The sequence below is a fragment of the Phoenix dactylifera genome, chromosome 4, assembly GCF_051530095.1.
Source record: "Phoenix dactylifera cultivar Ajwa chromosome 4, Ajwa_hap1_PhDact_Kaust_v1.1, whole genome shotgun sequence".
NCBI lineage: Eukaryota > Viridiplantae > Streptophyta > Magnoliopsida > Arecales > Arecaceae > Phoenix > Phoenix dactylifera.
Genome location: NC_143193.1, coordinates 37266555 through 37280400, shown reverse-complemented (window position 1 = coordinate 37280400; position 13846 = coordinate 37266555). Strand labels below are relative to the sequence as shown.

Genomic DNA, 13846 nt, shown 5'->3' with positions numbered 1-13846 from the left:
CTTCGGATAATTTTTTTCCCTCGAAAATAAACTGAGTACGGAGACTCGCGGTGCCATGCCGCATAGCGGAACAGCGCGTTGAATCCTACGCCAGAACGGCCCCGGCAGCGCGAATGTCTCGGGCCGTCTAGGTCTGCTGCTTTGTCATAAAAGGGAGTTTCGAAGGGCATGTCATGGGTGCGATCATACCAGCACTAATGCTCCGTATCCCATCAGAACTCCGCAGTTAAGCGTGCTTGGGCGAGAGTAGTACTAGGATGGGTGATCCCCTGGGAAGTCCTCGTGTTGCACCCTTTTTATTTTTTTCTCCACTTTTTTATTTTTTGATAATATTTATTTTTAATTTTTCGGCTTTTGGCTTTTCCTCTTCGGATAATTTTTTTTCCCCGAAAATAAACTGAGTCCGGAGACTGGCGGTGCCATGCCGCATAGCGGGAATAGCGCGTTGAATCCTACGCCAGAACGGCCCCGGCGGCGCGAATGTCTCGGGCCGTCGAGGTCTGCTGCTTTGTCATAAAAGGGAGTTTCGATGGGCATGTCATGGGTGCGATCATACCAGCACTAATGCACCGGATCCCATCAGAACTCCGCAGTTAAGCGTGCTTGGGCGAGAGTAGTACTAGGATGGGTGACCCCCTGGGAAGTCCTCGTGTTGCACCCCTTTTATTTTTTGCCCGCTTTTTTATTTTTTGATAATATTTATTTTTAATTTTTCGGCTTTTGGCTTTTCCTCTTCGGATAATTTTTTTCCCCCGAAAATAAACTGAGTCCGGAGACTGGCGGTGCCATGCCGCATAGCGGAACAGCGCGTTGAATCCTACGCCAGAACGGCCCCGGCAGCGCGAATGTCTCGGGCCGTCGCGGTCTGCTGCTTTGTCATAAAAGGGAGTTTCGAAGGGCATGTCATGGGTGCGATCATACCAGCACTAATGCACCGGATCCCATCATAACTCCGCAGTTAGGCGTGCTTGGGCGAGAGAAGTACTAGGATGGGTGACCCCCTGGGAAGTCCTCGTGTTGCACCCTTTTTATTTTTTGCCCGCTTTTTTATTTTTTGATAATATTTATTTTTAATTTTTTGGCTTTTGGCTTTTCCTCTTCGGATAATTTTTTCCCCCCGAAAATAAACTGAGTCCGGAGACTGGCGGTGCCATGCCGCATAGCGGAACAGCGCGTTGAATCCTACGCCAGAGCGGCCCCGGCAGCGCGAATGTCTCGGGCCGTCGAGGTCTGCTGCTTTGTCATAAAAGGGAGTTTCGAAGGGCATGTCATGGGTGCGATCATACCAGCACTAATGCACCGGATCCCATCAGAACTCCGCAGTTAAGCGTGCTTGGGCGAGAGTAGTACTAGGATGGGTGACCCCCTGGGAAGTCCTCGTGTTGCACCCCTTTTATTTTTTGCCCGCTTTTTTATTTTTTGATAACATTTATTTTTTATTTTTCGGCTTTTGGCTTTTCCTCTTCGGATAATTTTTTTCCCCCGAAAATAAACTGAGTCCGGAGACTGGCGGTGCCATGCCGCATAGCGGAACAGCGCGTTGAATCCTACGCCAGAACGGCCCCGGCAGCGCGAATGTCTCGGGCCGTCGAGGTCTGCTGCTTTGTCATAAAAGGGAGTTTCGAAGGGCATGTCATGGGTGCGATCATACCAGCACTAATGCACCGGATCCCATCAGAACTCCGCAGTTAAGCGTGCTTGGGCGAGAGTAGTACTAGGATGGGTGACCCCCTGGGAAGTCCTCGTGTTGCACCCCTTTTATTTTTTGCCCGCTTTTTTATTTTTTGATAACATTTATTTTTTATTTTTCGGCTTTTGGCTTTTCCTCTTCGGATAATTTTTTTCCCCCGAAAATAAACTGAGTCCGGAGACTGGCGGTGCCATGCCGCATAGCGGAACAGCGTGTTGAATCCTACGCCAGAACGGCCCCGGCAGCGCGAATGTCTCGGGCCGTCGAGGTCTGCTACTTTGTCATAAAAGGGAGTTTCGAAGGGCATGTCTTGGGTGCGATCATACCAGCACTAATGCACCGGATCCTATCAGAACTCCGCAGTTAAGCGTGCTTGGGCGAGAGTAGTACTAGGATGGGTGACCCCCTGGGAAGTCCTCATGTTGCACCCTTTTTATTTTTTGCCCGCTTTTTTATTTTTTGATAATATTTATTTTTAATTTTTTGGCTTTTGGCTTTTCCTCTTCGGATAATTTTTTTCCCCCGACAATAAACTGGGTCCGGAGACTGGCGGTGCCATGCCGCATAGCGGGACCAGCACGTTGAATCCTACGCCAGAACGGCCCCGGCAGCGCGAATGTCTCGGGCCGTCGAGGTCTGCTGCTTTGTCATAAATGGGAGTTTCGAAGGGCATATCATGGGTGCGATCATACCAGCACCAATGCACCGGATCCCATCAGAACTCCGCAGTTAAGCGTGCTTGGGCGAGAGTAGTACTAGGATGGGTGACCCCCTGGGAAGTCCTCGTGTTGCACCCCTTTTATTTTTTGCCCGCTTTTTTCTTTTTTGATAACATTTATTTTTAATTTTTTGGCTTTTGGCTTTTCCTCTTCGGATAATTTTTTTCCCTCGAAAATAAACTGAGTCCGGAGACTCGCGGTGCCATGCCGCATAGCGGAACAGCGCGTTGAATCCTACGCCAGAACGGCCCCGGCAGCGCGAATGTCTCGGGCCGTCTAGGTCTGCTGCTTTGTCATAAAAGGGAGTTTCGAAGGGCATGTCATGGGTGCGATCATACCAGCACTAATGCTCCGTATCCCATCAGAACTCCGCAGTTAAGCGTGCTTGGGCGAGAGTAGTACTAGGATGGGTGACCCCCTGGGAAGTCCTCGTGTTGCACCCTTTTTATTTTTTTCTCCACTTTTTTATTTTTTGATAATATTTATTTTTAATTTTTCGGCTTTTGGCTTTTCCTCTTCGGATAATTTTTTTTCCCCGAAAATAAACTGAGTCCGGAGACTGGCGGTGCCATGCCGCATAGCGGGAATAGCGCGTTGAATCCTACGCCAGAACGGCCCCGGCGGCGCGAATGTCTCGGGCCGTCGAGGTCTGCTGCTTTGTCATAAAAGGGAGTTTCGATGGGCATGTCATGGGTGCGATCATACCAGCACTAATGCACCGGATCCCATCAGAACTCCGCAGTTAAGCGTGCTTGGGCGAGAGTAGTACTAGGATGGGTGACCCCCTGGGAAGTCCTCGTGTTGCACCCCTTTTATTTTTTGCCCGCTTTTTTATTTTTTGATAATATTTATTTTTAATTTTTCGGCTTTTGGCTTTTCCTCTTCGGATAATTTTTTTCCCCCGAAAATAAACTGAGTCCGGAGACTGGCGGTGCCATGCCGCATAGCGGAACAGCGCGTTGAATCCTACGCCAGAACGGCCCCGGCAGCGCGAATGTCTCGGGCCGTCGCGGTCTGCTGCTTTGTCATAAAAGGGAGTTTCGAAGGGCATGTCATGGTTGCGATCATACCAGCACTAATGCACCGGATCCCATCATAACTCCGCAGTTAGGCGTGCTTGGGCGAGAGAAGTACTAGGATGGGTGACCCCCTGGGAAGTCCTCGTGTTGCACCCTTTTTATTTTTTGCCCGCTTTTTTATTTTTTGATAATATTTATTTTTAATTTTTTGGCTTTTGGCTTTTCCTCTTCGGATAATTTTTTCCCCCCGAAAATAAACTGAGTCCGGAGACTGGCGGTGCCATGCCGCATAGCGGAACAGCGCGTTGAATCCTACGCCAGAGCGGCCCCGGCAGCGCGAATGTCTCGGGCCGTCGAGGTCTGCTGCTTTGTCATAAAAGGGAGTTTCGAAGGGCATGTCATGGGTGCGATCATACCAGCACTAATGCACCGGATCCCATCAGAACTCCGCAGTTAAGCGTGCTTGGGCGAGAGTAGTACTAGGATGGGTGACCCCCTGGGAAGTCCTCGTGTTGCACCCCTTTTATTTTTTGCCCGCTTTTTTATTTTTTGATAACATTTATTTTTTATTTTTCGGCTTTTGGCTTTTCCTCTTCGGATAATTTTTTTCCCCCGAAAATAAACTGAGTCCGGAGACTGGCGGTGCCATGCCGCATAGCGGAACAGCGCGTTGAATCCTACGCCAGAACGGCCCCGGCAGCGCGAATGTCTCGGGCCGTCGAGGTCTGCTGCTTTGTCATAAAAGGGAGTTTCGAAGGGCATGTCATGGGTGCGATCATACCAGCACTAATGCACCGGATCCCATCAGAACTCCGCAGTTAAGCGTGCTTGGGCGAGAGTAGTACTAGGATGGGTGACCCCCTGGGAAGTCCTCGTGTTGCACCCCTTTTATTTTTTGCCCGCTTTTTTATTTTTTGATAACATTTATTTTTTATTTTTCGGCTTTTGGATTTTCCTCTTCGGATAATTTTTTTCCCCCGAAAATAAACTGAGTCCGGAGACTGGCGGTGCCATGCCGCATAGCGGAACAGCGTGTTGAATCCTACGCCAGAACGGCCCCGGCAGCGCGAATGTCTCGGGCCGTCGAGGTCTGCTACTTTGTCATAAAAGGGAGTTTCGAAGGGCATGTCTTGGGTGCGATCATACCAGCACTAATGCACCGGATCCTATCAGAACTCCGCAGTTAAGCGTGCTTGGGCGAGAGTAGTACTAGGTTGGGTGACCCCCTGGGAAGTCCTCATGTTGCACCCTTTTTATTTTTTGCCCGCTTTTTTATTTTTTGATAATATTTATTTTTAATTTTTTGGCTTTTGGCTTTTCCTCTTCGGATAATTTTTTTCCCCCGACAATAAACTGGGTCCGGAGACTGGCGGTGCCATGCCGCATAGCGGGACCAGCACGTTGAATCCTACGCCAGAACGGCCCCGGCAGCGCGAATGTCTCGGGCCGTCGAGGTCTGCTGCTTTGTCATAAATGGGAGTTTCGAAGGGCATATCATGGGTGCGATCATACCAGCACTAATGCACCGGATCCCATCAGAACTCCGCAGTTAAGCGTGCTTGGGCGAGAGTAGTACTAGGATGGGTGACCCCCTGGGAAGTCCTCGTGTTGCACCCCTTTTATTTTTTGCCCGCTTTTTTCTTTTTTGATAACATTTATTTTTAATTTTTTGGCTTTTGGCTTTTCCTCTTCGGATAATTTTTTTCCCTCGAAAATAAACTGAGTCCGGAGACTCGCGGTGCCATGCCGCATAGCGGAACAGCGCGTTGAATCCTACGCCAGAACGGCCCCGGCAGCGCGAATGTCTCGGGCCGTCTAGGTCTGCTGCTTTGTCATAAAAGGGAGTTTCGAAGGGCATGTCATGGGTGCGATCATACCAGCACTAATGCTCCGTATCCCATCAGAACTCCGCAGTTAAGCGTGCTTGGGCGAGAGTAGTACTAGGATGGGTGACCCCCTGGGAAGTCCTCGTGTTGCACCCTTTTTATTTTTTTCTCCACTTTTTTATTTTTTGATAATATTTATTTTTAATTTTTCGGCTTTTGGCTTTTCCTCTTCGGATAATTTTTTTTCCCCGAAAATAAACTGAGTCCGGAGACTGGCGGTGCCATGCCGCATAGCGGGAATAGCGCGTTGAATCCTACGCCAGAACGGCCCCGGCGGCGCGAATGTCTCGGGCCGTCGAGGTCTGCTGCTTTGTCATAAAAGGGAGTTTCGATGGGCATGTCATGGGTGCGATCATACCAGCACTAATGCACCGGATCCCATCAGAACTCCGCAGTTAAGCGTGCTTGGGCGAGAGTAGTACTAGGATGGGTGACCCCCTGGGAAGTCCTCGTGTTGCACCCCTTTTATTTTTTGCCCGCTTTTTTATTTTTTGATAATATTTATTTTTAATTTTTCGGCTTTTGGCTTTTCCTCTTCGGATAATTTTTTTCCCCCGAAAATAAACTGAGTCCGGAGACTGGCGGTGCCATGCCGCATAGCGGAACAGCGCGTTGAATCCTATGCCAGAACGGCCCCGGCAGCGCGAATGTCTCGGGCCGTCGCGGTCTGCTGCTTTGTCATAAAAGGGAGTTTCGAAGGGCATGTCATGGGTGCGATCATACCAGCACTAATGCACCGGATCCCATCATAACTCCGCAGTTAGGCGTGCTTGGGCGAGAGAAGTACTAGGATGGGTGACCCCCTGGGAAGTCCTCGTGTTGCACCCTTTTTATTTTTTGCCCGCTTTTTTATTTTTTGATAATATTTATTTTTAATTTTTTGGCTTTTGGCTTTTCCTCTTCGGATAATTTTTTCCCCCCGAAAATAAACTGAGTCCGGAGACTGGCGGTGCCATGCCGCATAGCGGAACAGCGCGTTGAATCCTACGCCAGAGCGGCCCCGGCAGCGCGAATGTCTCGGGCCGTCGAGGTCTGCTGCTTTGTCATAAAAGGGAGTTTCGAAGGGCATGTCATGGGTGCGATCATACCAGCACTAATGCACCGGATCCCATCAGAACTCCGCAGTTAAGCGTGCTTGGGCGAGAGTAGTACTAGGATGGGTGACCACCTGGGAAGTCCTCGTGTTGCACCCCTTTTATTTTTTGCCCGCTTTTTTATTTTTTGATAACATTTATTTTTTATTTTTCGGCTTTTGGCTTTTCCTCTTCGGATAATTTTTTTCCCCCGAAAATAAACTGAGTCCGGAGACTGGCGGTGCCATGCCGCATAGCGGAACAGCGCGTTGAATCCTACGCCAGAACGGCCCCGGCAGCGCGAATGTCTCGGGCCGTCGAGGTCTGCTGCTTTGTCATAAAAGGGAGTTTCGAAGGGCATGTCATGGGTGCGATCATACCAGCACTAATGCACCGGATCCCATCAGAACTCCGCAGTTAAGCGTGCTTGGGCGAGAGTAGTACTAGGATGGGTGATCCCCTGGGAAGTCCTCGTGTTGCACCCCTTTTATTTTTTGCCCGCTTTTTTATTTTTTGATAACATTTATTTTTTATTTTTCGGCTTTTGGCTTTTCCTCTTCGGATAATTTTTTTCCCCCGAAAATAAACTGAGTCCGGAGACTGGCGGTGCCATGCCGCATAGCGGAACAGCGTGTTGAATCCTACGCCAGAACGGCCCCGGCAGCGCGAATGTCTCGGGCCGTCGAGGTCTGCTACTTTGTCATAAAAGGGAGTTTCGAAGGGCATGTCTTGGGTGCGATCATACCAGCACTAATGCACCGGATCCTATCAGAACTCCGCAGTTAAGCGTGCTTGGGCGAGAGTAGTACTAGGATGGGTGACCCCCTGGGAAGTCCTCATGTTGCACCCTTTTTATTTTTTGCCCGCTTTTTTATTTTTTGATAATATTTATTTTTAATTTTTTGGCTTTTGGCTTTTCCTCTTCGGATAATTTTTTTCCCCCGACAATAAACTGGGTCCGGAGACTGGCGGTGCCATGCCGCATAGCGGGACCAGCACGTTGAATCCTACGCCAGAACGGCCCCGGCAGCGCGAATGTCTCGGGCCGTCGAGGTCTGCTACTTTGTCATAAATGGGAGTTTCGAAGGGCATATCATGGGTGCGATCATACCAGCACTAATGCACCGGATCCCATCAGAACTCCGCAGTTAAGCGTGCTTGGGCGAGAGTAGTACTAGGATGGGTGACCCCCAGGGAAGTCCTCGTGTTGCACCCCTTTTATTTTTTGCCCGCTTTTTTCTTTTTTGATAACATTTATTTTTAATTTTTTGGCTTTTGGCTTTTCCTCTTCGGATAATTTTTTTCCCTCGAAAATAAACTGAGTCCGGAGACTCGCGGTGCCATGCCGCATAGCGGAACAGCGCGTTGAATCCTACGCCAGAACGGCCCCGGCAGCGCGAATGTCTCGGGCCGTCTAGGTCTGCTGCTTTGTCATAAAAGGGAGTTTCGAAGGGCATGTCATGGGTGCGATCATACCAGCACTAATGCTCCGTATCCCATCAGAACTCCGCAGTTAAGCGTGCTTGGGCGAGAGTAGTACTAGGATGGGTGACCCCCTGGGAAGTCCTCGTGTTGCACCCTTTTTATTTTTTTCTCCACTTTTTTATTTTTTGATAATATTTATTTTTAATTTTTCGGCTTTTGGCTTTTCCTCTTCGGATAATTTTTTTTCCCCGAAAATAAACTGAGTCCGGAGACTGGCGGTGCCATGCCGCATAGCGGGAATAGCGCGTTGAATCCTACGCCAGAACGGCCCCGGCGGCGCGAATGTCTTGGGCCGTCGAGGTCTGCTGCTTTGTCATAAAAGGGAGTTTCGATGGGCATGTCATGGGTGCGATCATACCAGCACTAATGCACCGGATCCCATCAGAACTCCGCAGTTAAGCGTGCTTGGGCGAGAGTAGTACTAGGATGGGTGACCCCCTGGGAAGTCCTCGTGTTGCACCCCTTTTATTTTTTGCCCGCTTTTTTATTTTTTGATAATATTTATTTTTAATTTTTCGGCTTTTGGCTTTTCCTCTTTGGATAATTTTTTTCCCCCGAAAATAAACTGAGTCCGGAGACTCGCGGTGCCATGCCGCATAGCGGAACAGCGCGTTGAATCCTACGCCAGAACGGCCCCGGCAGCGCGAATGTCTCGGGCCGTCGAGGTCTGCTGCTTTGTCATAAAAGGGAGTTTCGAAGGGCATGTCATGGGTGCGATCATACCAGCACTAATGCACCGGATCCCATCAGAACTCCGCAGTTAAGCGTGCTTGGGCGAGAGTAGTACTAGGATGGGTGACCCCCTGGGAAGTCCTCGTGTTGCACCCCTTTTATTTTTTGCCCGCTTTTTTATTTTTTGATAACATTTATTTTTTATTTTTCGGCTTTTGGCTTTTCCTCTTCGGATAATTTTTTTCCCCCGAAAATAAACTGAGTCCGGAGACTGGCGGTGCCATGCCGCATAGCGGAACAGCGCGTTGAATCCTACGCCAGAACGGCCCCGGCAGCGCGAATGTCTCGGGCCGTCGATGTCTGCTGCTTTGTCATAAAAGGGAGTTTCGAAGGGCATGTCATGGGTGCGATCATACCAGCACTAATGCACCGGATCCCATCAGAACTCCGCAGTTAAGCGTGCTTGGGCGAGAGTAGTACTAGGATGGGTGACCCCCTGGGAAGTCCTCGTGTTGCACCCCTTTTATTTTTTGCCCGCTTTTTTATTTTTTGATAACATTTATTTTTTATTTTTCGGCTTTTGGCTTTTCCTCTTCGGATAATTTTTTTCCCCCGAAAATAAACTGAGTCCGGAGACTGGCGGTGCCATGCCGCATAGCGGAACAGCGTGTTGAATCCTACGCCAGAACGGCCCCGGCAGCGCGAATGTCTCGGGCCGTCGAGGTCTGCTACTTTGTCATAAAAGGGAGTTTCGAAGGGCATGTCTTGGGTGCGATCATACCAGCACTAATGCACCGGATCCTATCAGAACTCCGCAGTTAAGCGTGCTTGGGCGAGAGTAGTACTAGGATGGGTGACCCCCTGGGAAGTCCTCATGTTGCACCCTTTTCATTTTTTGCCCGCTTTTTTATTTTTTGATAATATTTATTTTTAATTTTTTGGCTTTTGGCTTTTCCTCTTCGGATAATTTTTTTCCCCCGACAATAAACTGGGTCCGGAGACTGGCGGTGCCATGCCGCATAGCGGGACCAGCACGTTGAATCCTACGCCAGAACGGCCCCGGCAGCGCGAATGTCTCGGGCCGTCGAGGTCTGCTGCTTTGTCATAAATGGGAGTTTCGAAGGGCATATCATGGGTGCGATCATACCAGCACTAATGCACCGGATCCCATCAGAACTCCGCAGTTAAGCGTGCTTGGGCGAGAGTAGTACTAGGATGGGTGACCCCCTGGGAAGTCCTCGTGTTGCACCCCTTTTATTTTTTGCCCGCTTTTTTCTTTTTTGATAACATTTATTTTTAATTTTTTGGCTTTTGGCTTTTCCTCTTCGGATAATTTTTTTCCCTCGAAAATAAACTGAGTCCGGAGACTCGCGGTGCCATGCCGCATAGCGGAACAGCGCGTTGAATCCTACGCCAGAACGGCCCCGGCAGCGCGAATGTCTCGGGCCGTCTAGGTCTGCTGCTTTGTCATAAAAGGGAGTTTCGAAGGGCATGTCATGGGTGCGATCATACCAGCACTAATGCTCCGTATCCCATCAGAACTCCGCAGTTAAGCGTGCTTGGGCGAGAGTAGTACTAGGATGGGTGACCCCCTGGGAAGTCCTCGTGTTGCACCCTTTTTATTTTTTTCTCCACTTTTTTATTTTTTGATAATATTTATTTTTAATTTTTCGGCTTTTGGCTTTTCCTCTTCGGATAATTTTTTTTCCCCGAAAATAAACTGAGTCCGGAGACTGGCGGTGCCATGCCGCATAGCGGGAATAGCGCGTTGAATCCTACGCCAGAACGGCCCCGGCGGCGCGAATGTCTCGGGCCGTCGAGGTCTGCTGCTTTGTCATAAAAGGGAGTTTCGATGGGCATGTCATGGGTGCGATCATACCAGCACTAATGCACCGGATCCCATCAGAACTCCGCAGTTAAGCGTGCTTGGGCGAGAGTAGTACTAGGATGGGTGACCCCCTGGGAAGTCCTCGTGTTGCACCCCTTTTATTTTTTGCCCGCTTTTTTATTTTTTGATAATATTTATTTTTAATTTTTCGGCTTTTGGCTTTTCCTCTTCGGATAATTTTTTTCCCCCGAAAATAAACTGAGTCCGGAGACTGGCGGTGCCATGCCGCATAGCGGAACAGCGCGTTGAATCCTACGCCAGAACGGCCCCGGCAGCGCGAATGTCTCGGGCCGTCGCGGTCTGCTGCTTTGTCATAAAAGGGAGTTTCGAAGGGCATGTCATGGGTGCGATCATACCAGCACTAATGCACCGGATCCCATCATAACTCCGCAGTTAGGCGTGCTTGGGCGAGAGAAGTACTAGGATGGGTGACCCCCTGGGAAGTCCTCGTGTTGCACCCTTTTTATTTTTTGCCCGCTTTTTTATTTTTTGATAATATTTATTTTTAATTTTTTGGCTTTTGGCTTTTCCTCTTCGGATAATTTTTTCCCCCCGAAAATAAACTGAGTCCGGAGACTGGCGGTGCCATGCCGCATAGCGGAACAGCGCGTTGAATCCTACGCCAGAACGGCCCCGGCAGCGCGAATGTCTCGGGCCGTCGAGGTCTGCTGCTTTGTCATAAAAGGGAGTTTCGAAGGGCATGTCATGGGTGCGATCATACCAGCACTAATGCACCGGATCCCATCAGAACTCCGCAGTTAAGCGTGCTTGGGCGAGAGTAGTACTAGGATGGGTGACCCCCTGGGAAGTCCTCGTGTTGCACCCCTTTTATTTTTTGCCCGCTTTTTTATTTTTTGATAACATTTATTTTTTATTTTTCGGCTTTTGGCTTTTCCTCTTCGGATAATTTTTTTCCCCCGAAAATAAACTGAGTCCGGAGACTGGCGGTGCCATGCCGCATAGCGGAACAGCGCGTTGAATCCTACGCCAGAACGGCCCCGGCAGCGCGAATGTCTCGGGCCGTCGAGGTCTGCTGCTTTGTCATAAAAGGGAGTTTCGAAGGGCATGTCATGGGTGCGATCATACCAGCACTAATGCACCGGATCCCATCAGAACTCCGCAGTTAAGCGTGCTTGGGCGAGAGTAGTACTAGGATGGGTGACCCCCTGGGAAGTCCTCGTGTTGCACCCCTTTTATTTTTTGCCCGCTTTTTTATTTTTTGATAACATTTATTTTTTATTTTTCGGCTTTTGGCTTTTCCTCTTCGGATAATTTTTTTCCCCCGAAAATAAACTGAGTCCGGAGACTGGCGGTGCCATGCCGCATAGCGGAACAGCGTGTTGAATCCTACGCCAGAACGGCCCCGGCAGCGCGAATGTCTCGGGCCGTCGAGGTCTGCTACTTTGTCATAAAAGGGAGTTTCGAAGGGCATGTCTTGGGTGCGATCATACCAGCACTAATGCACCGGATCCTATCAGAACTCCGCAGTTAAGCGTGCTTGGGCGAGAGTAGTACTAGGATGGGTGACCCCCTGGGAAGTCCTCATGTTGCACCCTTTTTATTTTTTGCCCGCTTTTTTATTTTTTGATAATATTTATTTTTAATTTTTTGGCTTTTGGCTTTTCCTCTTCGGATAATTTTTTTTCCCCGACAATAAACTGGGTCCGGAGACTGGCGGTGCCATGCCGCATAGCGGGACCAGCACGTTGAATCCTACGCCAGAACGGCCCCGGCAGCGCGAATGTCTCGGGCCGTCGAGGTCTGCTGCTTTGTCATAAATGGGAGTTTCGAAGGGCATATCATGGGTGCGATCATACCAGCACTAATGCACCGGATCCCATCAGAACTCCGCAGTTAAGCGTGCTTGGGCGAGAGTAGTACTAGGATGGGTGACCCCCTGGGAAGTCCTCGTGTTGCACCCCTTTTATTTTTTGCCCGCTTTTTTCTTTTTTGATAACATTTATTTTTAATTTTTTGGCTTTTGGCTTTTCCTCTTCGGATAATTTTTTTCCCTCGAAAATAAACTGAGTCCGGAGACTCGCGGTGCCATGCCGCATAGCGGAACAGCGCGTTGAATCCTACGCCAGAACGGCCCCGGCAGCGCGAATGTCTCGGGCCGTCTAGGTCTGCTGCTTTGTCATAAAAGGGAGTTTCGAAGGGCATGTCATGGGTGCGATCATACCAGCACTAATGCTCCGTATCCCATCAGAACTCCGCAGTTAAGCGTGCTTGGGCGAGAGTAGTACTAGGATGGGTGACCCCCTGGGAAGTCCTCGTGTTGCACCCTTTTTATTTTTTTCTCCACTTTTTTATTTTTTGATAATATTTATTTTTAATTTTTCGGCTTTTGGCTTTTCCTCTTCGGATAATTTTTTTTCCCCGAAAATAAACTGAGTCCGGAGACTGGCGGTGCCATGCCGCATAGCGGGAATAGCGCGTTGAATCCTACGCCAGAACGGCCCCGGCGGCGCGAATGTCTCGGGCCGTCGAGGTCTGCTGCTTTGTCATAAAAGGGAGTTTCGATGGGCATGTCATGGGTGCGATCATACCAGCACTAATGCACCGGATCCCATCAGAACTCCGCAGTTAAGCGTGCTTGGGCGAGAGTAGTACTAGGATGGGTGACCCCCTGGGAAGTCCTCGTGTTGCACCCCTTTTATTTTTTGCCCGCTTTTTTATTTTTTGATAATATTTATTTTTAATTTTTCGGCTTTTGGCTTTTCCTCTTTGGATAATTTTTTTCCCCCGAAAATAAACTGAGTCCGGAGACTGGCGGTGCCATGCCGCATAGCGGAACAGCGCGTTGAATCCTACGCCAGAACGGCCCCGGCAGCGCGAATGTCTCGGGCCGTCGAGGTCTGCTGCTTTGTCATAAAAGGGAGTTTCGAAGGGCATGTCATGGGTGCGATCATACCAGCACTAATGCACCGGATCCCATCAGAACTCCGCAGTTAAGCGTGCTTGGGCGAGAGTAGTACTAGGATGGGTGACCCCCTGGGAAGTCCTCGTGTTGCACCCCTTTTATTTTTTGCCCGCTTTTTTATTTTTTGATAACATTTATTTTTTATTTTTCGGCTTTTGGCTTTTCCTCTTCGGATAATTTTTTTCCCCCGAAAATAAACTGAGTCCGGAGACTGGCGGTGCCATGCCGCATAGCGGAACAGCGCGTTGAATCCTACGCCAGAACGGCCCCGGCAGCGCGAATGTCTCGGGCCGTCGATGTCTGCTGCTTTGTCATAAAAGGGAGTTTCGAAGGGCATGTCATGGGTGCGATCATACCAGCACTAATGCACCGGATCCCATCAGAACTCCGCAGTTAAGCGTGCTTGGGCGAGAGTAGTACTAGGATGGGTGACCCCCTGGGAAGTCCTCGTGTTGCACCCCTTTTATTTTTTGCCCGCTTTTTTATTTTTT

The 13846-nt window shown here is 49.5% G+C and overlaps 34 non-coding genes and 4 pseudogenes across 34 annotated transcripts; all 38 read left to right on the top strand.

Annotated features, from left to right (window-relative positions):
- Positions 1-175: 175 nt before the first annotated feature.
- On the top strand, positions 176-294 carry LOC149762756 (5S ribosomal RNA). The gene has a single exon (XR_016408693.1). It is a non-coding gene; the product is annotated as a 5S ribosomal RNA (ribosomal RNA).
- Positions 295-542: 248 nt separating this feature from the next.
- LOC149762755 (5S ribosomal RNA) lies at positions 543-661 on the top strand. The gene has a single exon (XR_016410453.1). It is a non-coding gene; the product is annotated as a 5S ribosomal RNA (ribosomal RNA).
- Positions 662-907: 246 nt separating this feature from the next.
- On the top strand, positions 908-1026 carry LOC149762754 (5S ribosomal RNA; annotated as a pseudogene).
- A 246-nt stretch (positions 1027-1272) lies between these two features.
- On the top strand, positions 1273-1391 carry LOC149762753 (5S ribosomal RNA). Its single transcript, XR_016410452.1, has one exon. It is a non-coding gene; the product is annotated as a 5S ribosomal RNA (ribosomal RNA).
- A 246-nt stretch (positions 1392-1637) lies between these two features.
- LOC149762752 (5S ribosomal RNA) lies at positions 1638-1756 on the top strand. Its single transcript, XR_016410451.1, has one exon. It is a non-coding gene; the product is annotated as a 5S ribosomal RNA (ribosomal RNA).
- A 246-nt stretch (positions 1757-2002) lies between these two features.
- On the top strand, positions 2003-2121 carry LOC149762751 (5S ribosomal RNA). The gene has a single exon (XR_016407449.1). It is a non-coding gene; the product is annotated as a 5S ribosomal RNA (ribosomal RNA).
- A 247-nt stretch (positions 2122-2368) lies between these two features.
- Positions 2369-2487, top strand: LOC149762750 (5S ribosomal RNA). Its single transcript, XR_016402046.1, has one exon. It is a non-coding gene; the product is annotated as a 5S ribosomal RNA (ribosomal RNA).
- Positions 2488-2733: 246 nt separating this feature from the next.
- LOC149762749 (5S ribosomal RNA) lies at positions 2734-2852 on the top strand. The gene has a single exon (XR_016407203.1). It is a non-coding gene; the product is annotated as a 5S ribosomal RNA (ribosomal RNA).
- A 248-nt stretch (positions 2853-3100) lies between these two features.
- On the top strand, positions 3101-3219 carry LOC149762748 (5S ribosomal RNA). Its single transcript, XR_016410450.1, has one exon. It is a non-coding gene; the product is annotated as a 5S ribosomal RNA (ribosomal RNA).
- A 246-nt stretch (positions 3220-3465) lies between these two features.
- Positions 3466-3584, top strand: LOC149762747 (5S ribosomal RNA; annotated as a pseudogene).
- Positions 3585-3830: 246 nt separating this feature from the next.
- Positions 3831-3949, top strand: LOC149762746 (5S ribosomal RNA). The gene has a single exon (XR_016410449.1). It is a non-coding gene; the product is annotated as a 5S ribosomal RNA (ribosomal RNA).
- Positions 3950-4195: 246 nt separating this feature from the next.
- On the top strand, positions 4196-4314 carry LOC149762745 (5S ribosomal RNA). The gene has a single exon (XR_016410448.1). It is a non-coding gene; the product is annotated as a 5S ribosomal RNA (ribosomal RNA).
- Positions 4315-4560: 246 nt separating this feature from the next.
- Positions 4561-4679, top strand: LOC149762744 (5S ribosomal RNA). Its single transcript, XR_016407807.1, has one exon. It is a non-coding gene; the product is annotated as a 5S ribosomal RNA (ribosomal RNA).
- A 247-nt stretch (positions 4680-4926) lies between these two features.
- On the top strand, positions 4927-5045 carry LOC149762743 (5S ribosomal RNA). The gene has a single exon (XR_016410447.1). It is a non-coding gene; the product is annotated as a 5S ribosomal RNA (ribosomal RNA).
- Positions 5046-5291: 246 nt separating this feature from the next.
- LOC149762742 (5S ribosomal RNA) lies at positions 5292-5410 on the top strand. Its single transcript, XR_016407202.1, has one exon. It is a non-coding gene; the product is annotated as a 5S ribosomal RNA (ribosomal RNA).
- Positions 5411-5658: 248 nt separating this feature from the next.
- LOC149762741 (5S ribosomal RNA) lies at positions 5659-5777 on the top strand. The gene has a single exon (XR_016410446.1). It is a non-coding gene; the product is annotated as a 5S ribosomal RNA (ribosomal RNA).
- A 246-nt stretch (positions 5778-6023) lies between these two features.
- Positions 6024-6142, top strand: LOC149762740 (5S ribosomal RNA; annotated as a pseudogene).
- Positions 6143-6388: 246 nt separating this feature from the next.
- On the top strand, positions 6389-6507 carry LOC149762739 (5S ribosomal RNA). Its single transcript, XR_016407717.1, has one exon. It is a non-coding gene; the product is annotated as a 5S ribosomal RNA (ribosomal RNA).
- Positions 6508-6753: 246 nt separating this feature from the next.
- On the top strand, positions 6754-6872 carry LOC149762738 (5S ribosomal RNA). Its single transcript, XR_016401943.1, has one exon. It is a non-coding gene; the product is annotated as a 5S ribosomal RNA (ribosomal RNA).
- A 246-nt stretch (positions 6873-7118) lies between these two features.
- On the top strand, positions 7119-7237 carry LOC149762737 (5S ribosomal RNA). The gene has a single exon (XR_016407448.1). It is a non-coding gene; the product is annotated as a 5S ribosomal RNA (ribosomal RNA).
- A 247-nt stretch (positions 7238-7484) lies between these two features.
- On the top strand, positions 7485-7603 carry LOC149762736 (5S ribosomal RNA). The gene has a single exon (XR_016400993.1). It is a non-coding gene; the product is annotated as a 5S ribosomal RNA (ribosomal RNA).
- A 246-nt stretch (positions 7604-7849) lies between these two features.
- On the top strand, positions 7850-7968 carry LOC149762735 (5S ribosomal RNA). Its single transcript, XR_016407201.1, has one exon. It is a non-coding gene; the product is annotated as a 5S ribosomal RNA (ribosomal RNA).
- Positions 7969-8216: 248 nt separating this feature from the next.
- Positions 8217-8335, top strand: LOC149762734 (5S ribosomal RNA). Its single transcript, XR_016410445.1, has one exon. It is a non-coding gene; the product is annotated as a 5S ribosomal RNA (ribosomal RNA).
- Positions 8336-8581: 246 nt separating this feature from the next.
- LOC149762733 (5S ribosomal RNA) lies at positions 8582-8700 on the top strand. Its single transcript, XR_016410443.1, has one exon. It is a non-coding gene; the product is annotated as a 5S ribosomal RNA (ribosomal RNA).
- A 246-nt stretch (positions 8701-8946) lies between these two features.
- On the top strand, positions 8947-9065 carry LOC149762732 (5S ribosomal RNA). Its single transcript, XR_016410442.1, has one exon. It is a non-coding gene; the product is annotated as a 5S ribosomal RNA (ribosomal RNA).
- Positions 9066-9311: 246 nt separating this feature from the next.
- Positions 9312-9430, top strand: LOC149762731 (5S ribosomal RNA). Its single transcript, XR_016407447.1, has one exon. It is a non-coding gene; the product is annotated as a 5S ribosomal RNA (ribosomal RNA).
- A 247-nt stretch (positions 9431-9677) lies between these two features.
- On the top strand, positions 9678-9796 carry LOC149762730 (5S ribosomal RNA). The gene has a single exon (XR_016410441.1). It is a non-coding gene; the product is annotated as a 5S ribosomal RNA (ribosomal RNA).
- A 246-nt stretch (positions 9797-10042) lies between these two features.
- Positions 10043-10161, top strand: LOC149762729 (5S ribosomal RNA). Its single transcript, XR_016407200.1, has one exon. It is a non-coding gene; the product is annotated as a 5S ribosomal RNA (ribosomal RNA).
- Positions 10162-10409: 248 nt separating this feature from the next.
- LOC149762728 (5S ribosomal RNA) lies at positions 10410-10528 on the top strand. Its single transcript, XR_016410440.1, has one exon. It is a non-coding gene; the product is annotated as a 5S ribosomal RNA (ribosomal RNA).
- Positions 10529-10774: 246 nt separating this feature from the next.
- Positions 10775-10893, top strand: LOC149762727 (5S ribosomal RNA; annotated as a pseudogene).
- A 246-nt stretch (positions 10894-11139) lies between these two features.
- LOC149762726 (5S ribosomal RNA) lies at positions 11140-11258 on the top strand. The gene has a single exon (XR_016410439.1). It is a non-coding gene; the product is annotated as a 5S ribosomal RNA (ribosomal RNA).
- Positions 11259-11504: 246 nt separating this feature from the next.
- On the top strand, positions 11505-11623 carry LOC149762725 (5S ribosomal RNA). Its single transcript, XR_016410438.1, has one exon. It is a non-coding gene; the product is annotated as a 5S ribosomal RNA (ribosomal RNA).
- A 246-nt stretch (positions 11624-11869) lies between these two features.
- On the top strand, positions 11870-11988 carry LOC149762724 (5S ribosomal RNA). The gene has a single exon (XR_016407446.1). It is a non-coding gene; the product is annotated as a 5S ribosomal RNA (ribosomal RNA).
- A 247-nt stretch (positions 11989-12235) lies between these two features.
- LOC149762723 (5S ribosomal RNA) lies at positions 12236-12354 on the top strand. The gene has a single exon (XR_016410437.1). It is a non-coding gene; the product is annotated as a 5S ribosomal RNA (ribosomal RNA).
- A 246-nt stretch (positions 12355-12600) lies between these two features.
- On the top strand, positions 12601-12719 carry LOC149762722 (5S ribosomal RNA). The gene has a single exon (XR_016407199.1). It is a non-coding gene; the product is annotated as a 5S ribosomal RNA (ribosomal RNA).
- A 248-nt stretch (positions 12720-12967) lies between these two features.
- Positions 12968-13086, top strand: LOC149762721 (5S ribosomal RNA). Its single transcript, XR_016410436.1, has one exon. It is a non-coding gene; the product is annotated as a 5S ribosomal RNA (ribosomal RNA).
- A 246-nt stretch (positions 13087-13332) lies between these two features.
- LOC149762720 (5S ribosomal RNA) lies at positions 13333-13451 on the top strand. The gene has a single exon (XR_016410435.1). It is a non-coding gene; the product is annotated as a 5S ribosomal RNA (ribosomal RNA).
- Positions 13452-13697: 246 nt separating this feature from the next.
- LOC149762719 (5S ribosomal RNA) lies at positions 13698-13816 on the top strand. The gene has a single exon (XR_016410434.1). It is a non-coding gene; the product is annotated as a 5S ribosomal RNA (ribosomal RNA).
- Positions 13817-13846: the final 30 nt, after the last annotated feature.